Below are 21,145 nucleotides of genomic sequence, written 5' to 3'. Positions count from 1 at the left end.
GCTTTTTTTTTCTCAATCTCCTTTCTAAGACAAACAATTTCACATTCCAATTTTTCAAGATGTTTTTCCCTTTCAGCCAGTTGATATTGTAGAGAATCAATAATTGCACTTTTCTCTTCTAAGCAGATTTTGAGATTAGTCATCTCTTCAAAAAAACCTTCTACATCTATAGCATCCATGTAGTCATCATCATCAAAAGCCATTAAAAGTTTATATTTATTACCTCGTTCATCTTCGTCACTATTTGAAAGTCCATCACTATCTTCATGAGTGTAATAGCTTTTCCTATTTGCATTTTGTTTCTTGTTCCATCTAACAGGTTCCTTCCCTTTGTCAATCTTATCCTTGTGAGGACATTTGGCAGCATAGTGACCGACTCTTCCAAAAGAAAAGAATTTGAAAGGTAACTTACCTCGGAACCGTCCAGTACCCTGTTGAAGATTTCTGACAAAATTTGATTCTTCTTCTTCTTCTAACACGTGTTCTGACTCATAGTACTCACCTTTGTTTGAAGCCTTGAAGGCAACTTCTTTCCTGTCTGATGGTCCTCCTTTCCTCATTTCATAAGCAGTTAGAATACCGTGCAGCTGTGAAATTTTAAGGCTTTGTAGATTCTCCTTTTCTTCTATTGTAGAAACTTTAGATTCAAACCTAGGGGACAAAGATCTTAGAACTTTTTCAACCACAACAACCTCTTTTATTTCTTCACCCAAATTTTTCATACAATTAACAATCTCATCTACACGAAGAAAATAGTTAGCCACACTTTCATCATTATACATCTTGAGATTTTCATACTGAATCCTTAGGGTTTGAAGTTTTGCTCATTTTACCTGATCATCTCCTTCATATCTTAGGACAATATTGTCCCATATTTCTTTTGCTGATTTTAACTGCATAACTTTCACAAATTCTGATTGAGATAGACATCCCAATAGAGTATTGACCGCCTTTGCATTTGTTTCATACTTCTTCTTCTCAGCTAGATCTATAGGAGTTGCTGCTGGAAAAGTATATCCTGTATCTATGATATCCCAGACTTCTGTACCCAATGATCGAAGATAGGCAGTAACTCTTACCTTCCAATATACGAAGTTTGTCCCATCAAAAACTGGTGGCTTGATTGATGCTTCCCTCTCGTAGTTGCTCATGATGAAGGATCTTCCTTCAAGCGATCAAGCTTCTTAAGAAGGACCTGCTCTGATACCAATTGTTGGAAATATACTGAGAGGGGGGGTGAATCAGTATTATCAAGTCAAATATTTCCTTTTCAAATTCCAGATGATATACGCTACTTCTCTTAATAAAAACTGCATATATACACAACTATAGATAAAGAAACCCGCGTATACAAAGCATACTTATAATTTGATTTATCTTTCAGATGTCAGTTATTAATCTGTGTATCAGAAGAAAATAAACAGTACCAAAAACAGTGTAGAAGATAGTCACACACAAGAACACAAGATATAAGGAGGAAACCCAATGTGGGTTAAAACCCCTTGCTGCAATTCGTCTCTATCTTCTTTTTAATTAGAAACTTCTCTTTACAGTGTTTTGTACTGGTGCAGTCTTTACCAGTACATAGGCTACAACCTGCAGAGAGCTACAACTCTCTCTCGTTCTCCAGCTTTCCTGGAAGGGAGCTCCAACCCCCTAAGTTCTTGTACTAGCTTGAGATACTAGTACGCAGGCTCCTACCTGCAGAAGGCTGCAACCTTCTCTTTGCTTTTAGGGACCTCGTTTCATTAATTTTCAGACTGGATCCACAAGTAACATCAATCAAAAATCAAGAATTTCTTCAAAACCCAAAATCCTTTTCACCAATCAAAAGCTAAAACAAATAAACACTTCTCTGATCACTGTACCCAGAACACAATAACTGTAATCAAACACCAATTGTGAACCCAAAACACTGCAGTAATAAAACAGAAGCAGCTAGAACATAAATCAAGATATATATGCTACTTCACTGTTCAGCAACCTGTGTGTATACACTTCTCTACCACAACCAACCTGCATATACGCTTCTTTCATTGATAGAAAAAGCGTGTATACACACCTGCAATTCATTGAACCTGTGTACAGATCTATAGAGGATAATTTATTATTTTAAGCTTTCAGACATTAGTTAACAGAGATTTATAGATCAAGAGTGTGCCATATATAACAGATCTAAATCATACAGAGATACCAATGTTCACGCCTTGAGATTTTGATCCATCAATAGTCCTTATCCTTCTTGCTCTCAGGTTCCTCCTTCATTTAGATCTAGATCTGCACCATAACCCTATCACCAGTATTCCAGATCTATCACAATATCAGATATTCAATAATTTAGATGATTCCTTGCCACATGATCTCCTTCCTCTTATATAGTTTTAGGCCTTCCACAATACCACGGTCCAAAACCATAATAAACAATACCAAGGGCCCAAAACCTGGGGTCAACTCTTCTGACGAGATACCATGGTCCACAACCATAGGTTCAAGTTCCAAGGACTAACAACCACGGACCAAAAATAAGTTTTCCACCATGTACGTGCTTTTATGTGCATAAAAGTGCGTGTATATGCATACGCAACTTCTGAATGAATAACCCACGTGTATACGTGTCCTCGGCAAGGTGTACCTGCGTATACAAGATTTCCTTCATTCTGAGCACCTGAACTGAGATCTGTCACTGAAGTGAGTTGCCATCAAGGACAACACCTGTACCATAGCGCCACACTTGTGCCAAAATGCCAACAGAGGTATCCCGACTTATTGAGAGCAGAAGAGGTCATTCCAACAGAGAAGTAGTTTATTGTATCACTGACGTGCCTATTAAGGTTTTCCCCCTCACCTTACTCTACTAGACTGAGCTGACAAGGGTTAACCCAAAACCAACCGGCTAGAGAAGGTGACACTAGTTAGCGTACAAGCATTGTGTTTTCACCAAGGTTCACATTGAATAGTACACATTTTCCTTCAATGTATCATGGACTAAAAGTAACAAGCTCATCACATAGAGGTAAGATGAAAAATAACCAAATAGTAATAGATGTACAAGCCCTCTTCTACTTTACCCAGCTTGCTTCAAGAGTCATACATGGTTTCATGCAAGACTATCCTACGAAAAAAACAAACAAGCTAACAAACAGCAAAACAAAGCAAAAGAAGAAGAAAAAGTGAAAGAAAATCAAGTAAGCAAACAATCAAGAAAGCAATCAAGAAAACAAAGGATATAAGAAAACAAGCATGCAAGCAAACAACTGAAAGAAAACACTACTCCTACTCCTACACTAACGGTGCATGGGCCTGATCACGTGAAGTGCTACTTCCAATGTAGCCACCGGTGCATTGGTAGACCCATGTTGGTGAAGGCTTGGTCCGTGAGAAACCTAGTGGTGTGCACTAGCAAGCAAGAAAGATATAACAATGAAGACAAACACACTTCGTGTTCCAAAGTGCCCACAAGACATGAGTGAGTGCATGTGAATGACGGACAACCCGTGGACTTATCATGGTGTTTAGTTACACTACGTGCAACTTTGAATCATACGCACACTCTTGACTGTGACGTGCATGCAAATGAGAGAAGCAAAGATAACTTGCATCACTAATGAGTGCTTGCAATGTAAGACTCCTCCAATGCATGAGAAATGGGATCATGCAGTTCGAGTGGAGGAAGTGTGATCTGTGAGTGAGATGGATATTTAATGCATACAGATGAGTGATGAGGAGCCTTGGGTGATTAAATAGTTTCATGATCAAAAGTGAGACTAACCCCAAGAGAGCGAGGACTTGACATAACCATCATCTCATGTTGAAGTGCCTCGACAGTCTTAGTTGTTTCAACTTCATCATCAGATAGATCATCATACACCAGTGGCTTCAAAAGATCAACTGTGATAGATTCGTGATCATGATCAATGATGGAAGCAAATGGATCACGACTGCCATGATCAAAAAAATCAATGAATTCTTCGACATCATCGTGGTCAGATGAATTGAACAGAGGGGTAGATGAAAGGAGAACAAACTCATCCTTTGTGTTTCCAGAAAAGAAAAATGAAGGATTAAGTGGGTTTTCAATGAATAACTTACCCATCCATTATCGAATGATAGACTAACATTCGGTGATTGCTGCGAGTGATCAACAATGGGTGCATTTGTGGATGAAGACACACATAAAAAATCATGGATGACAGGTTCACCAAAGAGGTTAGGAAAGAACTATGGGGGCTTGGACAAAAGGGAGTCATCCTTTGCCGAGTGTTGATGTTCAAGCTCCCACTCATACTCTTCATGAATGACAGTGCATGTTGGTTGTGCAAAACCAACTCCATTAGTGGTTTGTTCCTCATTCACAACAAGTGAAGAGTCCAGAATGGATGAACACAAGACAACATCATCTGGAGGAACACCCGAGCGCGAAGACGGAGGTTGAAGAAAAGAATGCATATGAGAACTCGAAGGACTCACAACCAAATCTGCACGAAAATTTAGTGGAGTGGTGTTGGGATATTGTGAAGGGTGAATAAGTGTGTGAGCATGATACTCAACATAATTTGGTAGTGGTGGAGCTGTTGAATGAGAGGAAGGTAGATAACCAATTGAGATAGTGTCTGCTCCCACATGCAATTACATAGTTCCATCAATGAAAAATTTTGAGTGAGGTATGATATCAAGCTTCCTATTGGGATGGGCATATTTCTTAAGGAAATACTCGAACTAGTCCCAAAGATAAGCAAACTTCATTTGGCTCCTCAGAGCTTGAATTTGCAAGTCACGGAAGTGTTGCCAAAAATCATTAACGGATTCATGCGAAGCCCTCTGTTGTTGTAACAGTTTCTGTTCAAGGTGGTTTGGATCAAAATGATAGAACGTGTCTTCAATAAGATTACAAAAGTGCTCAAATGAGTGCATGGTGTCAGCCGGTAGGCTGAGAACCCAACAAAATCAAGATTTGCAAAGTGTGTGTGCAAGTAGCAAACCGGCCTGTTGATCGGAAAACTCATCTTCCTTGTGAATCATGGAAAGAAAGTTATGTAAGTGCTCAATCCAGGCCACTTTGCTTTCACCATCATACATGTCAGTGGAAAAGAGATCAAACAACTTCCCCAAGATGGAGACATCTTCACGATTTTAAAAACATCTCGAGGGAAGTAGAGTGCAAGACTCCATGAAAGATATGGAAAGGTTCAAAGCTAGATGAAATGACATTGCTTGTCATCAGGCCCTCCTTCTAGCACCAGAAATGTTGATGGTGTTGGACCTGCCAACATCTCAAGGGGATCTCCCCAGTAAGAAGTTGCAATTAGACCTCAAACCATTTGGTGTAGGAGTCACGACAGTGGGTCATAAGGTAATTCCTTGACTACGATGTCGCATAGAGGCAAATAAGATAACTCTATTAGTAGAAAGGGTGTGACTGATGCAGTGAGTCAAGGAAAGTGTATGAGAGGTTCTAACACTTCAAAGGGGGAAGGAGGTGAATATGAATTCCATGTTGAAAGGGATCAGTCCCAACTCAGCTAGGAACACATAACACAATAGGACATGCACAACTTCCAGTGAAGTAGTCCACTCGAACGCAATAGTCACATCATACAAGATAAGATAACATGCACAACACTCACGGATCAGTCTGAGACGGGTGTGATGGTTGTTACAGTGATTTGAAATGGGGCCTAAAGGCTTCTTGTCATGCTTACAAGAACCTCTCCCACTCCAAAGCTTATATATTCCCAAGATCTATGCCTATGATTGATAATTTGCGGAATAAATAACTTGAAATAGGTGTATGCTTGTGTTTGTACTTTAACTATTAAGCTCTTTATGTTTATTTTCTTGAATTGATATAGAACACATAACAGCAAATACAATGCAGCAATAAGCAATCACACATAACAACAATATAATATGGAGTTCACCCAAACCTCTCGGGCTACGTCTCCTTGAGTTCTAATCAACTCGATTAGACCCTTTGGGATTATGGCTGAATTCTTTTACATGTTCCACACTCAACTCGAATAGGTTGCGATTGAACCATTGGGGTTAGAATACCATTTTTATCCCTGGTCGTTTAGCTCTCTAGCTCTCGGCTCTTGGATCTATCTCTCGGCTCTATCTCTCGCTGTGGCCCTGACTCTCGGCTCTGGCTCTGGCTCTTGGCTCTGGCTCTAGCTCTGGCTCTCGGCTCTAGTTCTGGCTCTCGCTCTAGCTGTATCTCTTGGCTCTGGCTCTGGATATGGCTCTGGCTCTGTCTATCGGCTCTGGCTCTGGCTCTAGCTCTAGCTCTTTGAGATTTTGGTTTCACTCGACCTCCAAGAGACTCCAAAACTTTTTCCTTTAATTGTGCTCTCTAGCTTTTGTGAGGCATCCCTTTGGCTCTACGGTTTCCTGTTCATTTCTCTATGTGTAATCATCCCTCTGTCTCTTCGACTAGCCTTCTGACTCTCTGGCTCTGTGGCTCTGTGACTGGCCATCTGGCTCTGTGGCTGTGTGGCTCTCCATGTATAACGCATTCCTATTACAATGCATCATTGCTACAAAATTCCCTCTTATAGCGTGGCACAAATAATTCAAGAACCGAGACAATTTATAAAGGAAAAGACATAGTCGGCCTCTTTTTGGACTAAATCCCGAAATATCAATATAACGGAAATACACAAGAAAACACATGCAAAACACATCATGGGCCTTAAGCCTGGACTTAAAATAATATGAAAACGTGTTTATAATCCTTATCGGGTCCACCTTTGGTCAAAATATCTCAATCGCATAGGAGGGAGGTCAAAACCTCAATACACGGGAAACACACAAAAATCCGCATAACCCAGATTTCAAATTATATGCAATCATGTTTATAATCCCATCAAGTCCACGATTTATCGCATATCGTAGTCGCACGTTGCATTGGCTCGAGGTCCATTCAACAACCCATGGTTTATTCCGATGCGATGACCGCCACCGATCACTCATCGTTGATCACTTCCTCACACACTGTCGTTTGATACCTCCATTTGCGATTAGTGATTAATTCCCAACTGTTGATCTGCTCCTAGATCCTACAGTCAATATGCCATCGCAACCACTTTATCGGCCTGATAGCAATCACAAGTCACAACAGCTTGAGGCCTATACAACATCCCATGTACTGCTCTAATGCGATATATATACCACCAATCGCTGATCCGCTTCGTCGCAATCGCTCTATCGGCTCACCCAGGTTCTGATATCACATGGCAACCTACCTTCAATGCGATACATTGAAGATGACAATCAAGGATTCTTAAGGCTAGTTGCTTCACCCTTTATCATTGCGATGCGATATTACATATAGAGCCTACCCTTTATGCCTTTGCGATGCGATATTCTTTAAGGAGCCCTTAAGTCCCATTTATAAGAAATTGCCTCCTTTTCTAAGGATAATGGGCAATCTTCTTTTCACCATAAATAATTTGTCAAGATTCCATTCTGGTCCATTCAAATTGTAGTAGATTTAAATTGAAAAGATCTAGGAAATGAGATTATTCCCAAGAGCATCCTTTGAATTTCATTTTTCCTCTGTGAGGAGAATTCATAGACTTAGAAGTCTCTATTAGATCCATTTTGGATCATACAACAAGGTTCATGTGAAAGGTCTGTCTCATGTCTGGTAGAGAAGTTGACACGGACAGTGAGAGAATTAACAACATATACAACACATTAACAACAAGATTCATATAATTTCATGTGAATTAGTTCTTACACAAGTACATAAGTTAAACAACACATATCATTAAGGAAACCAAAGCAGTCCAACTACAATAACAAGATATGCATGAAAATGTGTGGGCTCTTATTATATAAAGAAGCATGAGTCACAATCATACAATACATCCATGTAAACCTGCTAGCCCCAATAGTGGAATGTTACAACCACATCGGCCTGCTCCTCTAAAGAGATGTACTAGTTTTGTGCAGTGGAGAAGCCAAGGCGCGTTACAATACTATCCAAGCCTTCTTCAAGATAGTCTTAATAGAAGCTTGGCTTACCAAAAGCCTATATAATGAGTTATGAGGAGCTATTTATAGAAAAGGGTGGGGTGACCCTTGACATCACCCTTTGTGACCATTCAACTACCCTCATGACTCTTCACCTACTCTATTACTATTACATCCACTCTTAACACTTGACTTACACTTGACATGGCTCAACATTACAATGCACATGTACACATGTGAACAATGGCTTGGACAAGCCAAAATAGACATCATTCGGACTTAAACAACCATAGAAGTCCAATTTTGCGACATCCTCATGCTGATCAACAGTGACATATTGATGCCAAGATTGGTAGTCCTTGATAGTGTCCGTGTGTTCTGTTGTGACATTCGTCTAAAACCTGAACCTTGCCTCCATAACATCTGGGCACACTACTTGGGCTCCTCTGTCCAACTAATTTGTGAGCATGCACATCATTGTCTTTAGTGCGGTCGAACTAGCAACGTACTTGCACATGATGTTTGCACTGATAGGCAAGTCTGGGCTGGTGGCGATGTGCATCAACTTTTCAAATTATGAGTCAAGCTCCTGTTGGACCTACTTCTTTGTCATCGCCTGGGTGAGAGTCCAGAGTGATGGGATCGCATGAGTGTGCACTATAACATCCATTCTCCTGAATACTCATGCATGGGAAGCCTGTATGCTAGTGATGAGTTTCGGTAGGTCTTCATAGTTCGAGATCTGACTCCGGATATGTGCTTGTAGCTCGACCACATTGGCCTTCATCATCTTTGGCAAGTTAAGCAGGGCTCCCTTGTACTTCATTGTCCATGCTTGAATGTTATCAACAACAACATGTATTTTCATTAAGATGCGTTCTCTTCTCACACATCGCTACTATCATCCGTGGAGATGAACGACTACTTGATGCACGGTACCAAACTTGGAGTACAATGCTTGCATAACTGTGTCCAAGGAAATTACTTCATCTAGTATTGCCTTCTTCAGTTCAGCTCGAGCGGACATTGTCACCAAGTCTCCTCCCTGCTCGGCCACCTGTAGTTCCTTCACCATATTCTCAATCTCAGCTAGAAGAAAACAAACACTTGAGGTAGTGGCTTCGACATACACTCTAGTTGCATCGGCTAAAGTAGATAGATGTTTCTGCACATCAATCACAATCACCTGCTCTTAAAATTGTATAGGGGTGTTTGGTCCTCCGGAGTTGGTACTCTTTGAGACTGCACAACTCTGTGATGAGATTCTTTAAAGGATATGTTATGCATCTCTGCTTCTAGCTGACCACCAAGGATCTCAGTGCCCTCTTGGTCATTTGAGACTTGCTCATCATCAGGATGCAATGAGGTGGTTGAGTTGACCTCTTTGTGATGAGACATGAGGTCAGTATCCTGTTCCAAATCCTGCTACTCCATGTCTACATCCAATTGTTTAAGCGCCTGTTCTATCTCATGAGCAAAGTCTTGCCCCTGCGATGGTTCACCCTGTTCACCTGATGCTAGTTGTTCAGATGAATCAACTACCTATACGGGCACTACTTCGTCTTTCTACACATGATGTGCCCCCTATTGTATCTGGTGCTACTATGCTTCCTTCTCCTGTTGGTGCAGCTCTTGTTCTCTTTGGAGTTTCTCCATCAACTCATGCAACTCCTTTTCTGCTTCTTCCATCCTCTTCTTATCCCTCTACCTTCGCGCGATGCACTTGTCACACTATTTCCTCTTTGCCTGAATAGCCATAGTTACTTGTTCTACAAGTGTATCTTCTTGAAACTTGCAACTTTTCTCCTCTTCCATGCGGTCGAAAAAATTCCTCTTCCCTTTTTCATGCACAGGTATGCTTGGATCTATTATTGCTACTGTTCACGCTCTCTGTGATGCTACTTCATGCTACCTTGCTAACCACTCTATGGTGAAGCTTACCTGTTCATTGGGTCTGGAGGAATTGTAGCAGTACTTCCATGAGTCCTCCTCGGCCCAATGACATGCCCCATGGATCTAGTTGAACTAAAATCTCACATAGTGATCCTTCACAATGAAATGTGGGTCATATGGGTTGAAGCTTTAGAGGTTGAAAGGATACTTCCCCATCTGTTCGGCTTTGAAATCTGGTTGCTTGAGACTTCGTATCTCATATAACCCAATCCGCAATGGAAGAGCGGGCCAAGGTACCTTCTTCTTCCACTATAGTCTAGCTGTCAATCCTGCCGACATGTGGTACACTACTTCGTGCATGACAAGCATGTTCAAGGTGAACTTTGGCAGAACATGCGGAGACTTCTCCGCACTAAACACTTGGATGAAAGTGCCAGATGGTGAGGCACACCAATCTGTAATGCTTAGCAATGTCTTCATCACTTCCTTTGACATGTGGGGTGGATCGTGTTTGAATATCAACCTGTACACTGGGGTGAAAAAATGGTCAGACGGTCGTATGATCACTCCTCTGAAGCTGCATTCGGACAACTTGAAATACGTGTTCACAATAGTCTCTGTCGGTGACCATGCCCACTCCAAGCCCGAGAATTCATTTCGGGCACAGAATACATCTAGAATGTAAGTGGACATATAAATCTCTACATGCATACCCTCGGGTGACTGTCGATCTTTCGTAACTTTTTCCTTCAACCGGTGAGCTAGTATGCTGGATTAGTTGCATGGTCTTCCTTCTCTAACCAGTTGGTCTAGCGTGATCACTCAACTTTGAGGGAAGGTCTTAGTGCTTTCTTGGCCACTCAACCGGCATGCGAATATGACCAAGTATTGGTATGCCTTCCTCAATATATTTTTCTTGTATATCTGGTTGGGTGTCATCCTGAAGTGAGCTAGCTCCTTTAGCCAATCCTTAAGAATGTCTATGGAGTGAGCTCTATTGTTGAGCAAGCTGAATGGAGGGGTCATGACAGTCATGGGCTCAGACATTTGATACATCTCATCATAATCTTGTGCCCAGAAGGTTGCAAGCTTCGTCCCACTAACATTACTCAAGGTCATCATCTCGAGGTCAGTGTCAGAGACGATCCAGTGAATCATGTTTGTGCATGGGAACGCAGGGTATATGCGTGCAATTCGGTACAAGCCAGACTTATGAATGTTCACATACACCTAATGGTCTTCAAGGTCTTCCCCAACCACTTTAGTTTGATGTCCTTGTCAAGATACAACTTCGTATCTTCGTAGATAGGAGACAGGAGGACACCTGCTCAACTCTTTTTCTAGCTGCAATACCATCGGTGTCCTGAGATCATGTTCTCTTGGAATCCATTGAGACAAATGAACACCTGAAAGATCTGGAAACAAGCAACATCCTTGGCAAGAAATATGTTAGTGAAAACAAAGCAAATCCGGGGAAGGAAACATCACATACCTGGGGAACTGATGAGAAAGATTGTGCAAATTTCACTGGGAGGCTGGGTGAATAGGTGCTAGAACTGCAAAAAAGGCAATCTGGGTTGTCTGGGAGGCTGGACTAGATGTTGGATTTGCAAAATGCGTAATCCAATCAGGCAGTTGGCCGTTGGGATTGTGAAATACACAATTCCAACTCGAAAGGACTGTTGGCCCAGGGACAGATTTGCACAATTTCTTGGGCCAAGCAACCATTGTCCTCCATAAATGTGCAAAAAAATCATGGAGGCTAGTGTTGGTCAAGAATTTTCAAATCTGGAGAGGAAGGTGAGCCTTCCTTCCCCAGATTACGCAATGCAGCCTTGGAGAAGGCAAAGCCTAGGCCAAGGTTGGCCCAACTCGTCAACAGGCAACTGAAATTAAGAAAGACAATGGAATGCATGGCAGCACTAAGTGATAGCAGAAGTGATTGACAGTGCATGCAAAACATGAATGAAATATTCAGTAAACAAATCAACATGCATGTGGGTGAGGCAGTTCATCGATTGGGCGAACGTCCATGCAAAATAGTTTCATGCATGCGACAATGGTGAGATAGCAATGAAATCTGAAATAGAGCTAGGAAAAGATAGAATGCATGTAAACGACAACAAACATTCAAAGAAATCAAGAAAACAACACTCACACAAGCGAATACACAAAAAGAAACATAAATGTTGAAAAAGACAAGTTGATGCCACTTACCCGTGAATAGCGTAGCTGGATGTGTCGAAGAGTCCTGGATGTGTTGTGGGATGTCATAGCTCCAATATCGATGTGAATGAATGAGCTCTGATGCGTCGAATAAATAATTTTGGTCTCATAACACCCATGCCACAAATCTAGGAAAAGGCGACACTTGGAGGGAAACTCCTAAAACAATTTTTCATGTAACCCCCAACTGCTAAAAATAGCTCCCTAAATCATGGGATGCCTATTGCATGTTGTCTCTTGCTATTTCGGGAATATCAGGTCATGCATGCATGCAAATCAAGTTTCCTCGGTCCTGGGTGGAACTGGTCAACTGAACTTTTCATGCATACAAGTGCTCAACTACTTGGGAAAAATGTGCATTCCTGGCTTGGAGTTGGGCTGAATCCCCAAGAGGTTTGCACAATTTTTGGGCAGAGCAGTTGATTACTACCCAAATTTGCGCAAATCTTGGGCTAAACAACCTGTTGCTAGGAAAATTTGCGCAAATCCTATTGGGAGGGTTGGCTGGTAGGATTTCACAATCCTGGAGCCCAACAAGATGTCAGAGAGGATTGTGAAATTCCTGGAGGGAAGGTTGGTTACCTTCCAGAAATGAGTAATTTTCAAGGGGAAGTTGCTCAGCCTGTAGCTAGACCAAGTCTAAGTGGGCATCTTGTGAGGGGGAATGGATCAACTGTGATCGACAGGCTGCCTTTGTGCGAAGAAAACACTGAAGCTTGAATACTTGACAAAGAAAGACAAAGTGTTGTGTAAAGTTGGTAGGGAGGCTCCAAAACAGGCTAAGTAAAATTTTTGGAGGGTGGTTTTAGCCGCTACAATAGGGATGAAAGACTAATTTACCACCCCGCCTAATATTTCTAACATCTTACATAATAAATCCATAAAGTCCTTCCTTGGAAGCATTTGTACAATCTAAAAAGTCCATTTTTGAATTTTGAATCTTGAGTATAGACGCATTAGACAAGGGATGATTTAGCTATCAAAAACATGCTTCACATGCAACTGACCACACATAATTACTCCCTTTCATTGTAGATATATGATTGGATGAATGATATTTGGAAATCCCTGGAAGCTTATATAGTATCATGCCAATCCCAAAAAGGATCTCACTTTTGTCACATTCCAAGGTGTAAGCCAATCCATGATTGCCTTGATATTCTATAGGTATACCACAACTCCTTTTAAAAATACATGACTTAAATAGTGCACTTGCTATTAAAAAAATCACATTTACTAAATTTGGCATATAATGGTGCTTCTTAGAATTTTGTTGTGGAGAAACAACAACCCCCATTTATTATAAATGGGTACCATTCCAAACTTCTCTTTTCTTTTAAAGTGGCCTTTTTATAGGCATTTATGTATTTTAAACCTTTATAAAATCTTTAGAATACCAAAGAAAAAATTAGAAGTTACTTTCAAAAATCCTATTTTTTTCCTTTAGGTCTTTTATGCATTAATGTAGATAAAATAAAACTTGATAAAATTTATAAGGCCTAAAGACCAAGAACCACAATAGTTAAGCCTTTTAAATATAAATAATGTATATAATGTAAAGCCCGCATATATACTAAATAACCTTTCATTTCCCTTTACACTCGTTTACTAGGCCCCACCACCAACATCATCTCGAAAGATATATATATATCTTGGGGATTTCTCGCACGGGTTTCAACCCTCTAGAATTAGCTCAAATGCAACTCAGCAACAAACTTCTCATTAGCATAAAATAATAGGCTCATATATCACATGAAAGTTAACAATAGCATGGTCAAGCCTTGGGCTCTGTTGTCTAGGTAAATCCTCTCTGTAGACAGAGACGATCCCTTTAGCCCAATGAGTGGGACTAACAAACTTGAAAATCTGCTGGACACTTTCCTAAGTTGCAATTCTAGACGAAGAAGATGGCCTACCTCGTTCTGATGCTATCACATCCTCCTTTGTTGAATACCTTGAATCACTTGCCTCATGGGCTCGGTCTTGCTACTCACAACATTTAAACACCTGCACAAGAGATCAAGACACAACAAGGCATGCAAATACAAATAACATTCTCAAAAGTAACCTACTTAACAAATCAAGGAGCATTAAGACAAATGATACATAAACATACAATAAAGGAGGAAGCATACAGCCAAGCCTTCATGTCAATAGGCTCTCCTTGGATGAATGTCCAAGTCCAAGCTAAGCTCTCCAAGAACTCCTTCTCCAAGCCAAATGAGTAGCATGTAGGCACAATCTTAGCATAAGGGTGAAAATAGACAAAGAGCAACCATTTGGGAATGGGAGAGGATGAATATATAGGCAGGGAAAGGGAGTTAGGATCTCTCCAAAGATAGGAGTAGGCCCTCATCTCAAGGAGGTAGCTCATAGGGATAATACCAAGAGGCCAAGTTGGGAGAACTCGACCTCCTCTGCGACGAAAAACCTCCAGCTCGCCGCTTTGCAAGCTTCTAGATCACGAAGCTTCTCATCCTCTTTGGGAAAATTTCCTTTTTGGGATCATTGTGGGTATACAAGCAAACATAGAAATTCCATTGCGGGGCGATTATAATGCAATATGAAACCATCACGGTTTTCGGTCTCATAAGAGAGATGATGCTCAAATTAGAGTTTAAAAGTTATTTTCTTTAGGGGAAGCTCAAGGCATTTTCCAATAAATGTCTGAGGGAGGATATGAGCTGCATATATGAATGATTACACTGCATTATGGTCATGTCTCAGACACTTACGGTTATGTCATAGGGAAGTGTAGGAGGTGTGACAAAATACTGTGTAACAGATGCCCCCTAAAGCATGAAGGAAAAACAAGGAGTGATGGCTGAGATGCTTTATGAGCTTTCTCTAGGATGAGAACAAACACTGTCATGAGACCTGCAAATCAAGGATGCATATACATATACGTATCTGATATCAAAACATGAATCTACGGTATGGACACAACAATCCAAATAAAATTACTATATGAAAGGATCCATGGCATGGGTGCAACCATCAAAATGAGAAGGATCATTTTTAGATCTAAGATCCAAGATATGGGCATAGCCACCCGATATAGAAAGATCATCATAAGTGTAAAGTCCCACTATATGGTCACAACCATCCGTATAGTAGAAACATGTGTACAACCATGAATAACACATAACTCCATGCAACCTGAGTCATATCAGACAAGACTCAGGTTCTTGCGCTCCATCGCAACCCGATCAAAGTACAATTTCAAACATGTGAGTGAATTGTATCGAATTCGAACACGCTGGAAAACCACTTGATAACCGGACAATGATGTAGATCGTTAACAGGTATGAGAGAAACCACCAATAATGACAATGGTTCTCAAGGTACAACAATACAATCCATGAATGTGATAATGAAGCCGAATTCAAATACTCGTGGAATCACCTGATTGAAGGCCAATGATGGAAACATATCATCAGATGCGAAGAACTTGCCATTAATGCATGCAAGCTCTAAGGTACTGAAAGGGAGTTTCTAAGTCATCTTCCCGGATAATGTGTTGAAGTCAACAGGAAGTGACTCGTCAAAGGAGGGACGTAATGAATCCCCCATCATTGACACGAAACAAGGAATAAAGTGGAATGAAATGAATAAGATCCAAGACTGTAACAATGGGTTAGACAATGTATAGGTAAATAACTACAGATAGGAATTCTCTTGAATATTGGCGACACGACTTCAGAGAAGGGCAAAATTTGACTCAACATAGGACTAAAGGTCATGATGACAAACTGGAATAGTCAGATGAGAGGCAAAAATGGATCACTTAAACCTGGGAGGACAAGTGTCTGAGTGAGGATATCCCAAACCCGACATGAAAGCATAAGAGTGTCATGTTCAAGAGTGACATGATGCCTATACAAAGGATGTTTCATTTTCATTTCCCCCACTATTTCTACCGAGTACTTCTTCATTTTTACACAAGCTTGAAGAGGATACCATATGATTGTTGTATAAGTTCACCCTTCAGATGAATCCATCCTAGTAAGTTTTATGAGTCCTAGGAAGGATAAACTCAGTCTCGTCATGGTGACATTCTTCCATCATTTAATTTTTTATGAGTCCAACAGAAGAGTAACTCAGTGTATTTTTCATATTTAGAGAGTTTGAAAAAGAGACGAAAAATAAAACTCCATCATGTCCCTTTTCGTAATTTGTCTCTCGAACCCAAAAAGGTAGAAATAATATTCGAGAGAACCTCTTGATCATGTTGATCAAGGTGTACCTTTTTCGTAAATAGTCAATCTCAGCCCGAAAAAGGGGTAAACATATACCGAGACGATGTCAATTCATTTAATTTAACAAGTTCGAAAAGGCAAGTACTCGAAAATCTTTTCATATTTCAAGAGTCAGGAAAGAGCTGAAAGATGACACTTCCTGGAGGAACGAGTGGTATAAAAGTATAACAACTGGTACCTGTCATGATGGAACTGCTCAAAACATGTAATGGTCAAGAGGCTGGCTAATAAGACCAGTCATCGCAGATTTTCCCTAGGCAAGGGTAAAACAACCAAGTGAAAGCATATGATCAGCCAAAGAGATGGTGACAATGACATGAAAAAACAAGGCTCGTCTAGCAAAAACAGGCTGATAAAAATGGCAATCACGAGAGGTAAAATGGGAATGGTTTCATTTTTACACAAGCTTGAAACATGAGAAACTACGCTTGAGTATACTTGAGGATGGTTTCATTTTTTCAAAAGCTTGAAACATGGGGAAAAAATATGCTTGTATTTGGTTTCATTTTTACACAAGCTTGAAACAAAGATAAAACTATGCTTGAGTTTGGTTTCATTTATCACAAGCTTGAAACAAAGATAAAAATATGCTTGATATGAGTTTGCATGCCCCCATCATAAAGACTCAATTCGAGGTACATGCCCCCCAAACTTAATTTCATTCACCTAAGTAGACTACTGGTTACTAAGAGGTGGATGGAATGAAGGTTCACTTATGAGATCAAGTGAAAGGCTTGACTGGGATTTTACGAGATCTAATCAAAGACTTGAATTGGAAGGGGATTTGTGTCATTTTTTAATGAGCTTGACATATGAAAATAACCATGCTCATGACCTATTTCATTTTTTTAACGAGGTTGACATAGTAAAAGAACTATCCTCATGGGGACCTATTTCATTTTTTAATGAGGTAGACATAGTAAAAGAACTATCCTTATATCCTTTGCTTCATTTTTTAAGGAGTTTGACACAAGAAAAGTAACTCTGCTCCATATCCCTTGTTTCATTTTTAAGGAGATTGACACAAGACAAGGAACTATGCTCCATGGTCCTTGTTTCATTTTTTAATGAACTTGACACAAGACAAGGAACTCTGCTCATGGAGACCTATTTCATTTTTTAACGGGGTTGACATAGTAAAAGAACTATCTTCATGGGGACCTATTTCATTTTTTTTAACGAGGTTGACATAGTAAAAGAACTATCCTCATGGCCCTTTGTTTCATTTTTTAACAAGCTTGACATAAGACAAGGAAATTTGCTCCAGAGGCCTAATTCATTTTTTAATGAGGTTGACATAGTAAAAGAACTATCCTCATGGTCCTTGTTTCATTTTTTAATGAGCTTGACATAAGGTAAGGAACTCTACTCCATCCCTTGGATCTTAGATTTATAGATTATCCTTCTCATTTGGATGGATGTTCCCATGCCATGGATCATTTAATATAGTCATTTTATCTGGATGGTTCCATCCATACTGTGGATTCATGTTTTGATATCAGATATGTATATGTATATGCATCCTTGATTTGCAGGTCTCCTCAAAGTGTTTGTTCTCATCCTATCAAAATCTCGTAGAGCATCTCAGGCATCACTCCCCATTATTCCTTCATGCTTTAGTGGGCATCTGTTACACAATATTTTTTCACACCCCTTGCACTTCACTGTGACATACCTCGAAGTCCCTGAAACATTATGGTCATGTTTTGGGCACTTCAGGGTATGTCACAAGGAAGTACAGAAGGTGTGACAAAATACTGTGTAATAGATGCCCCCTAAATCATGAAGGAAAAACAGGGAGTGATGGCTGAGATTCTTTATGATCTTTCGCTAGGGTGAGAAAAAACATTGTCAGGAGACTTGCAAATCAAGGGCGCATATACATATACATATCTTATATCAAAACATGAATCCACAGTATGGACGCAACCATCTAGATAAAAGGACTATATGGAAGGATCCATGGCATGGGTGCAACCATCCAAGTGAGAAGGATCATTTGCAAATCTAAGATACAAGGTATGGACGAAACCACCTGATTTAGAAGGATCATCATAAGTGTAAAGTCCCACGATATAGTCACAACAATCTGTATAGTAGAAACATGTGTACAATCATGAATAAGACCTTGAATCACTTATGTCATGGGCTCAGTCCTTCTACTCATAATGTTTAAACACCTGCATAAGAGATCAAGACACAATAAGGCATGAAAATACAAATAGCATATTCAAAAGTAACCTACTTAATAGATCAAGGAGCATTGAGACAAATGATACATAAACATACACATTTGTGGAAAATGAACCAACTCTTGTATATTAATAGAATAAAGGAGGAAGCATACAACCAAGCCTTGATGTCAATTGGCTCTCCTTGAATAAATGTCCAAGTCCAAGCTAAGCTCTCCAAACACTCCTTCTCCATGCCAAACGAGTAGCATATAGGCACAATATTAGCATAAGGGTGCAGATAGACAAAGACCAACCATTTGGGAATGGGAGAGGATGAATATATAGGTAGGGAAAGGGAGTTAGGATATCTCCAAAGATAGGAGTAGGCCCTCATCTCAAGGAGGTAGCTCATAGGGATAATACCAAGAGGCCAAGTTGGGAGAACTTGACCTTATCCATGCTGAATAACATCCAGCTCGCCACTTTGGAAGCTTCTAGATCATGAAGCTTCTCATCCCCTTTGGGAAAATTGCCTTTATGGGATCATCGTGGGTATACAAGCAAACAGAGTGATGCCATCGCGCAACGAGTATAATGCAATAGGTGACCCTCGTGTTTTTCAGTCTCATAAGAGAAATGATGCTCAAATTAGAGTTTAAGTGTTATTTTCTTCAGGGGAAGCTCAAGGAATTTTCCAATCAATGTCTGAGGGAGTATCTTAGCTACATATATGAATGAGGACACTGCATTGTGGTCATGTTTTTGGCACTTCGGGGTATGTCACAGGGAAGTGCAGAAGGTGTGACAAAATACTGTGTAATAAGCTCAATAGTTACTCTTAGCTGAATAAAAAATTTGAATCCTCGTGAGCCTTTCAGCTGGTTTATTTATACAAACAGGTATATGATGGAAGTTCCCTTGAAAATAGGAATGAATCCCTCCAAGATCTTGAAAATTGTGCATCTGGTCCTTCTTGAGCTTCACTTGAACTTGGATTTACTCGACTGTTAGTGAATTCGAGCTTGTGAGTGAGAGTTTGGCAATATCAAGCCGAGTTAAAGAGTTAAGGAGGGTGACAGGCCTCCCAATATTCTCTCTTGGTTGTCTTCATTAAGCCCCTACATAGTAAATGCATAAAAATGCTTTTTTTTTCCCGCAGATTAATCACATTATGCCACAGACTATGACAAACACATGTTACTCTTCTTACTAAGCATATTATGACTAAAAATGTGAATTAATGTGAGAACAAGACAATTATAAGGGTTGGAAGATAGCATAATTGTTATGGGAAAATTTAGTGTTTCTTCAAACGACTAACCCCTAGACCTAGTAGCAAGTCTAGAACAACAGTTAAAGTAATTCCATTGCTTTTCCTATAGCTAACAGATAAAAGAAAGAGGAGCAAAAGAACCAACCTGTATCTCTCGCTCGATCCCTCTTCCCTTTGACCGCTTTCACCACTCCCTTCCATACTTAACTCACTTGAAAGGTACGTGCACACAAGCCGAGACAGAAAACCATCAAATCATACATATCAATCTATTATCTAAACATATTATAGAATCAAAAGTACAATATACATCACATAACACATGAATGAGAAAAATCATAGAAATCTTTATTCATAGAAGGAAAGATTACAACCCATGTAGATGCATGTTCGATTCAGCGTCATCCTTCTAGCTTCAAACCCTTCTCTCCTCATGAAAGAACAATTTGACATGATAACATTACTCTCTCTATTAATCTCATTCAAACAACATTTCCTTAGCTCAAGAAGTTCAACCTTAGACCAGCCTTGAATGCCTGGTCCCTTTATAGCTGAATGGAGGAGGTTAAGCCATTAATGGCCCTCATGAATGCGTTTCCAAAATTGGGAAGTGATTCCATGGAGGAAGGGATAATGGATTAAGGTTCATTCATCTCCTTCCTCATCCAAAAGCAAGGCCAATCCATCTGGAAACTTCCAGAAGCATCCATTGGAGGAATCCAATGGATTCATTTCAAAAAATTCGATGAATCTTACTCATCGCAAGTGAAACAAAGGCTAGGTGAGATGCATAGCACCTAGATAGTGTAGTTCCTGCAATGCATTGTAGCCTGATAAAGGGCCACCTGCGCTGATCTCTCTAGGGGTATTTTTTGGATGAATGATGACATGGAAACTCTTGGGAAGCAAGCATGATGTAGGTTGAATTCATTAGGGAATGAAAACAACTGAATTAGGGGTTGATGGACCCTAATAATATGGATATGGAAGTTGGTTTGATGTGCCCAAATTTTCCTGTAATAGTTGCCCCCTAAAGCATGAAGTCGAAAATAAACATGTCGAGTGAGATGCTTTACCACTTGGAGAGAAGGTTTCGAAGCGGAAGGTGACTTGCATCAGATAAAATACATAATCATGATACTTTTATTTTTTCTCATAATTTAGCTGAAGGAAGGCATACCCATGCTCATATTTATAAACTTTCATTACATGTACAAATATAGTCATCTACAGATCGAGACCCACGAGTGGATGACCATGAATGTAAGGCCATTGTACATTTGATATAGTACTCCTGAAAATATATCGTAGCCTGGATGGATGAAACTAGTTTCGAGTCTTCAATC

The sequence above is a fragment of the Pinus tabuliformis genome, chromosome 4_2 (assembly GCF_031772625.1).
Source record: "Pinus tabuliformis cultivar Carrire ecotype Pingquan chromosome 4_2, CPIR1, whole genome shotgun sequence".
Classification (NCBI taxonomy): Eukaryota; Viridiplantae; Streptophyta; class Pinopsida; order Pinales; family Pinaceae; genus Pinus; species Pinus tabuliformis.
This window is presented reverse-complemented; position numbering follows the sequence as displayed.